At 48.0% G+C, this 7,758-nt stretch overlaps 1 long non-coding RNA gene across 2 annotated transcripts in view; it reads left to right on the top strand.

Moving 5' to 3' along the window:
* Positions 1 to 4,651: 4,651 nt before the first annotated feature.
* Positions 4,652 to 7,758, top strand: part of LOC143823649 (uncharacterized) — a 72,695-nt gene continuing 69,588 nt past the window's right edge. Inside the window, exons 1-2 of one of the 2 annotated variants that reach the window (XR_013226537.1) lie at positions 4,652 to 4,782; positions 5,550 to 5,612. This is a non-coding gene — a long non-coding RNA (uncharacterized LOC143823649). Of the gene's footprint in view, positions 4,783 to 5,292; positions 5,433 to 5,549; positions 5,613 to 7,758 lie in introns of those variants that run through there. The other variant, XR_013226538.1, reaches the window with a different exon arrangement.

The following is a 7,758-nucleotide window of genomic DNA, read 5'->3' as shown; positions in this document are numbered from 1 at the left end:
TCATCGTTGCCCCCGAGTGGAAAAAAAAATCCCCCCCCCTCACGGGTGCGATTTTCGGCCGAAAACAGTGTGAAAAATAAAGTGAAAATAAACCAGCAAACGGGCCTCTGTGATGCTTGTGCTTGGTGACTTTAAACAGAGGGACTGCAGCCGGGGAAGCCTCACTGGGTAAATGAAGGCTTGCCGATGCATTGATCTCTGCTCGCTCGGAGAAAAAAAAATGGCGATCGCTTCACCGGAAGATCAGAGGAGAGAGCCAGGGGGAGGGACTTTGCAGAAACCGCAACAATGGTAACGCACAGAACTTTCCCGCTAGTGTTGCAGATTGGTTGCAGGAGTGTAGCGTTTCCGGAGGGTAAATCCACTTTTTGGGATTTCCCTGAAAGCGCTACAACGAAGCGCTTTTTGCGGATCGGTTTCAGGAGTGTTAACGAGCCTCTTGTGGCGCAAAGTGGTAAGGCAGCCGCCTGAAAGCTTTGCCCATGAGGTTGGGAGTTCAATCCCAGCAACCGGCTCAAGGTTGACTCAGCCTTCCATCCTTCCGAGGTCGGTAAAATGAGTACCCAGCTTGCTGGGGGGTAAACGGTAATGACTGGGGAAGGCACTGGCAAACCACCCCGTATTGAGTCTGCCATGAAAACTCTAGAGGGCGTCACCCCAAGGGTCAGACATGACTCGGTGCTTGGACAGGGGATACCTTTAACTTTACCTTTACCTTCAGGAGTGTTGCAGATTGTCAACGACGTTGTGCATAACGGCAAAACTGTAGCGATTTCAATTAGTAACCATTGTGCTATTTTGGACGAATGCGGAACGGCCCTAACAATCCCCCCTAACCAAGACCTCCGGGGGGGATATGGGAGAATAGATCTCCAGACGTCAGTATGATGTTAAAAGGAAAAGAAAAGGAGGGGGGGTCCAGTTCTTCCTTAGCGCGCCAACCTCAACCATAAACCTGGCGGAAGAGCTCCATCTTGCAGGCCCTGTGGAACGACGAAAGTTCCCAATGAAACCTACTGTCCCAAAATTCCTCACTGCCCCCTAGATTCTTCACCGCCCCTAAGGGGCGTACCACCCACTTTGGGAACTCTTTAATTTAAACATAGGTAAAATTCTGCCCCTGTGTACATCACACTGTTCTGAACTAATACGAATTGCTTTATTTTGAGTAAGACCACTAGTAAATTGAGCGCATGAAAGCTTCCGCACGGGGGGGGGGGGGAGTTTGCCACCAAGAATACTCAAAGGAGCCCTAACCAGCCTCAGCTATCTGTAACCCATTTCTGTTACACATTCCGTTGTGTGCGGAAGCCATCCCAATCGGCAGGAATTCTGCAAGCTCTTTAGCGAGAGTCTTTTGCAGCCCTGTACCCAAGACCCCTTAATGTGAAGTGGCAAAGCAGGCATTCAAGGCAGAGAGCCTGGATCTCTCCGGGAATAACGAGTAAAAGGAGAAATATCACCTTCTTTCTCGCTCACCACTCCAACAGGGTGCTGTTATGGATAATAAGCAGTGTCCACTTTTTGAAAAAGCATTAATTTGGCCTCCCTGTCAGCTCCGCCCGGCAGCACTGTGGCTTTTAAAATATTAATGGCCCAGGCACTGTTTTTTTTTTTCCCCTGCTTGTGTTCTTCAATCTCAGTGCTACGTTTAAGTGGGTGTCAACACCCCTTATTTCCAGTAACTAAATTTCTTTAATGGCTTCATCCTGGCTCTCATATTTCAGTCAAAAAAAATAAATAGAGATCCTTGTTTCATTGTACGATCGGCACGTCCACCGTAGTAACGCTTGACCGGTTATAAATCCAAGAGCTAAGAGGACAGCCGCTGAAATTGAGATACATTTGCTTGCATTCAATATTAATAGCCGACTCCAATATTTATTTTATCCCTCCGTTAAGTGGTTGATGTCGTTCTGTTTGAGCTTTTGGCTTGATGTTAGAGCTACCAGGCAGTGGGGGGGGGGGTGCAAGATAAGAGGGGGCTGGAGAGTGTGTGACAGATGAGAGATGTGCAGCTTGGCAGTGCTCTGGTGGAGGTGCTCTTCGTAGGAATCACAAATTCTGTCTGAGGGATGTGTACATGGCCACTGCCGATGCCACAAGGATAGCACCGCATATTCCCCAGCGGGCAATGACTGCGAGAATCAGAATGCACATATCTATAGCCCCTTCTCCATCTTTGGAAATTTTTAAACAGAGGCTGGATAGCCAATCTGATGGAGAGGCTGATTCTGTGAAGGCTTAAGGGGGTGGCAGGTTACAGTGGGTGAGCGATAAGGTTGTGAGTGTCCTGCATAGTGCAGGGGGTTGGACTAGATGACCCATGAGGTCCCTAACAACTCTATGATTCTATGATTCTGTGCGGTTTCAGACAAATGGAATCTCTGTGGTTGTGACGGCCCTGCCAGGCTTAGCTGAAGACTCTTTAGATCAGACTTTTTCAACCTTTTGCCTATGGAGGAGCCCCTGGAATAATTTTTCAGGCTTCAAGGAGTCCTGGAAGAGATGTCAGCAGGTCACGCCTCCCTGCCACAACCCCAACATTTATATGTCACCGGATGTGACATCACTCGTGCTAATAGGCAGGCTCGAGGAGGACTGAGGGGGGAATCACAGGACATGGTTTAAGGTGGGAGTAGGTTCCAGGCTTCACCCCCTCCCTGGCACAGAAACCACAAGAGAACTTATTCTAACTCAGGGGGAGGAGCAGCTGGTTCCTTACTTGTGGCCAAGTATGCAGGTTGTTACACGTGTCTGTTTGCTGATTTTAGCCAACCTAAGCTGTCTGCAACCAACTAAAATTGCTCTAAATGGAAATGGATTCAAAATGGCTTCACTCTGGATCATCAGCATGGCCTGACCACAAACTTGCCAGCAGCCTTGGATGCCCCGGAGACGTTTATGTGGACACAAGCCACCTGGTTCTTTATTATCTACTTACTAGCACAAAATAGGAGACCTTTGGACTCAAATCCCACACTGGTCTCGAACATTTGCCCCACTGTCACTTCTGATCATCCAGATGTTTGGAAGTGTAGAAACAGCTGGAACATGTGGGATAGATATAGACACCATAAGCAGAAGGTTGCCTGCTCTCTGGGAAAATTCCTAGAAGTTTGGAGTAGTGCTTAGGGAGGGGAGAGGTCGGGGGAAAGAGGGGACTTGGAGGAGCTGCAATGCCAAAGATGATCCCCCCCACCCCCCGAAGCAGACCTGGTATGAACCGAATGGACTCTGTAGATCATATTCTTTTGGATCGCCCTGGATCTTCAGATTTGACAGCTGAACTGATTTCTTCCTTTCAGTAGCTTAAAGATTTGCAGAGCCAGTTTGAGGATTCACAGGGGCCTAGCAGAGTACAATTGCGGTGGAAGCAGCCAGACTGGGGGCGGAGGGGGACCCTCACATTGGAAATGGGTGTCACTCCAAGTGCTCTTAAAGAGGGGAAAGGTGCAGGTCCCGTAGCACGCACTACATACGTAGCACCCACTACATACATGGATAAACCAGCCCTGCTTCCTTTGCTTAATGATCACTCTGACTCCCTAGAACAGGGGTAGTCAAACTGCGACCCTCCAGATGTCCATGGACTACAATTCCCATGAGCCCCTGCCAGCAAATGCTGGCAGGGGCTCATGGGAATTGTAGTCCATGGACATCTGGAGGGCCGCAGTTTGACTACCCCTGCCCTAGAAGGTCAGCCTTCTTGGTTATTTAGAGGTGAAGACAAATAAGGAACTTTGCATGTTGCTAAATTTTCGGTGACCGTAATAGAATCACATTATGACTGAGGTAGAAAGCCTTCCACTTCCCTATTAGTGTGTGACAGCTCACTGTTGGAGATTCTCGTTATGAAAACAGCCACTGAGAAAGAGAAGTGTCATCTATAAGTTGCAGGTGTGATCCTGCCCCCGCCGCCCTGGGTCCTGCTCCTGAAATTCCATTTGCTGTGTTCCTTGGCCTACCAGGCCCCACCAGACCCCTTTTCTAGCACGGTTTCTAATTCCATAACGCTGGTTCCATTGCATTGCTTGTCAGATGTCTCTTGCAATGCACTTGCATTCCATCATCCAACTTGGGCCTCTGCTGTAAAGAAGTCGAGCAATAAATAATATCTCCTCCATAGGAGCTGATCTCTGTTGACTGAAGGTCTTGGAGGTCGGCAACCTTACATGCCGGTCAAACCTTTTGCCAAAAAATTGCCTCCCAGTGTCACAAAATGTGAGCTGTCAGGTCCCCCCCCCACACACACCCCCACACACACACTGACCAGCCTTTCTGTTCTCCCAGGGTCCTGGCACCCGTTCGGCAAGTTCTGCCCTTGTGGTTGTGATGCGCCTGCAAACCTTGGCAGCGATCATTTTGCAGTTTTAAAATCCTCACGGTTTGAATTAGGAGCGGTGCAGCCCGATGTGTTCTGCAAAGGCAGTTTTTCCATACGGAGCAGCTGCAGGAGCCGAGCCAAGAGAACCGGGGGGTTGACCTCTGTCTCTGGACGGCTGCATATATGACCCGGGTGTGTAGCGTGGCCTGATTGGTTGGCCATGAAAGCATGGAAAGAGGGAGGGGGAGAGATGGGGGGTCAACATCCGTACTGTACTGTATGATAGCCTTCTCCTCTGGTGATTTACACGTTGCGTTGATGTGTTGTGGAAGACCCCCGTTGCCAGCAGAGGGCAGCAGAACGGGGAAAGCTCGCACGAAGCGGGACAGCAAGGGAGAAAAGGTTTGGGATTTCTCACAGCATTAGTTTCACTGAGCCTGTTTTTGATATACAAGGTAAGTTCGACTTTTATTGGCCAGGGCAAAGGGCTTCGGGCCTGCTGTTCCTCACGGCCGCTGTGTGTGCATGTGCGTGCATGTGTGCGTGCACATTCCTAACAGCGCTGTAATGCATCTCGCAAGTGGAAGATTTGCGATGGTTATGACAAGTGGTTATTCGTTTAATCTTGAGGCTTCCACACCACGGTGTTTTCTCGGCCACTTTTGATACTTTGCTGATTATATAACTGGCAGATCATGACACACATGCACAGGCGCCCATCCCTGGAGCCGCCTGTAGAAGAGTAAATTGTTCCAAAGCGTTTTCGAAATGAGTTTGGACCACCTTCCACCTTTTAGAAATAGCTTTAGGCTGCTTTGGGTTGCATCTATCTATGTGGCAGAATGTTGCTGAAACTGACCTTCTGTTAGCTGCAAACATTCCCAAACTTGTGAGCAAGTTCCTTCCGGAGCGGGTAAGAAGTGATTGGTGCTCCGGGTCAGCAGGCAGCAAGGTTAAATGATCCTTGAGAATCGTGTGCATTTTGTGACTCTGAGTATGGGAGAATAATCGGAGACTAGCTGGGGATAGATTTGTTGCAGTGCAAGAGACGTTGGTTTGTCAAATGAAATATCTGCAATCGATGTTGTTCTCGGGGAGCTAAAAGGTGTTTGGCTGCTGGTACTTGTTTGAACGGCCTCCCGTTTCAGGTTCTGTTTTGGGATTTATTGGCCAAGCGCAATAACTCTTTTCTAAACCGAGATTGATTTTGTCTTTAATGCAGGACTAAAGCCGATGCCTGTAGGTTCTTACCAAAAAAGATTCCTGCCCAGTGATAACACGAAAGGTAAGGGATATGCTCCGTAAGTTATCTGTCTGTTGCATTCTTTTACATTCATCAGACGAATGTAGTTTTGTAAAGGCTTCCTGCCGTTCTAAAGTCTTCGTTCACTGCTGCTTTTCTTTTCTTTTTTACAATTTTATTTGCATCAAAGAACTTGTTCCGAATGTATGGCTAAGCATCTCTGTCCTCTTTTGTACACTTACGCAGAATTTAGTTTGGTGGGATTTAGACAGTGTGGCTGTCTTTACAGAAGAGCGCTGAAGGGAAATGGTGCTAGAGACTCACACCAAAAGCTTCCTTTCACTTTGCGCGTTCAAGACAGTTGCCAATAACTCTGATTGCTCGTACAATCGATTTGGAAACTTTTTTTCCCCTTGCAAATGTCCTTCACAGGCATTCTTTCTCAGTGTCCTCTTTGCCTTCCAAGCGGGGCTTTGTGCCGGTGTTCACGATGTGCTCCCATTTCCCCAAAACTCCGTCCCATTTTAGCAACGGGCCCTAGAGACCTTGTAACGGCAAGAGACCCAGGCGTTTGCTGAAATGTGCAGTTTCCCCAAACAGTGCCTGCTCTTTGACAAACTTTGAAGGCAGTAACTGTAGGGAGGGGCGGGGGGGAGAGATCCCAGTCATAGAAAACAAGACATCAGATCTGCAAATGGGGTCTGAAGGACCCAAATAAGAACAACCTCGAAGGCCTGGACCATCCGCTCTGGGGTGTCCAAAACGCACAAAGCTCATGCCTCAGCCCTTCCTTTGTCAGAAGAAAACAAAAAGGGGGGGGGGGACATTCTCACCATTAATCACTTGACACATGCTGCAAAGTCAGATTTGTTTCAGTTGAGTGTTAACGTGAAATACTGCATATTAATGTCGCGGCTTATTAAGAGCCCGGCACTTTTAGAGCGAAAGCTGCCAGTGAAGCAGTTCTATTGACCTAGTTTAAATGCTGCTACAGAGGTCCAGAGGAGGGCCAGGATATCTGCACTCCCCATGTAGCATTTTGGTCTCTCTCAAATGGCATGACCTCATCCGGATTCCGTTCAGGAAAAAGAATCGCCATTCCCAGAAGGGGATTCTCAGTTAGCCAAGGTGCTGTTTGTTGCTTTTTGTTTTAAATCGTAATCGGGACACAGAACCAATATTTTTTTCCCCCTCTTTCCGGGGTGAGAAATGCGCCTCTGTTAATTCACGTTTTTTAAAATTGTAATTGACTTTAAGATGTGGTAGGTGCAGTGAAAGGCAGTTAAGATGGGTTTTCTTGAAGGGTGGGCGTAGGTTCTTCGCCTGCCTAGGACTGCTACAAGCAAGGCAGCTGCCTGACGAAAAATCCCTGGAAGCAAAACCTGTTGAAATCAGTGGGATTTAATCAGGAGTGAACATGGTCCTAGCAGCGAATAGACTGGGCTGCTTTGTAAAGATAATGCCTCTCTGTGGGCACATCTCATTGGCTGGGATAGACTCTGTGCTTCTTTTGCAGCTGGGTCAACCTGCATGTTGGAGCTGCCTTCGAGGGTTCTGAATCAAGAGAATCCTTTATTGTTGCAATCTGTACTTGTGATAAGTCTTAAGAGCCAGTGTGGCATAGTAGCTAAAGAGCAGGGGTACTCAAATCTGGATAATAGGGTATGATTCCCCACTCCTCACTCACATGCAGCTTGCTGGATGTCCTTGGTCAATCAGTTCTCTTAGATCTGCTCTTGCAGTACAGCTCTCCTAGAGCTCTCTCCGTCCCAGCTACTTCACAGGTGTCTGTTGTGGGGAGAGGAAGGAAAAAGGTGTTTGGGATTCCTTTGGGTCATGAAAAACCAGCTCTTCTTCTTCATATGGCAGTGATCTTATATAACAATGATGTTGATAGAATTTCTGATCTTAGTGTTTTATTTACATCACAATTATGCAAGCTTAGCTTGATTTTGTTCCTGCAACAGAGGACGAGTCTCAAAGAAAAAGCAGGCGGGACAGTCCCCCACGCACGGCGGCTCCCGGTCCAAACTCAGGGCTTCTACATTGTTGATTTCAGCGGGAGAATTCAGCACATGCTTAAAGAACAGGCCTGGGCAACAAATAGCATTTTCCCCCTTTCTGTTTCACGGGAAGCTTGAAGGAGCTCTGCTATCTTTACACACAGCGAGCAGCTTAAACTTATACA

This window comes from Paroedura picta, chromosome 14 (assembly GCF_049243985.1).
Source record: "Paroedura picta isolate Pp20150507F chromosome 14, Ppicta_v3.0, whole genome shotgun sequence".
Lineage (NCBI taxonomy): Eukaryota > Metazoa > Chordata > Lepidosauria > Squamata > Gekkonidae > Paroedura > Paroedura picta.
This window is presented reverse-complemented; position numbering and strand designations above follow the sequence as displayed.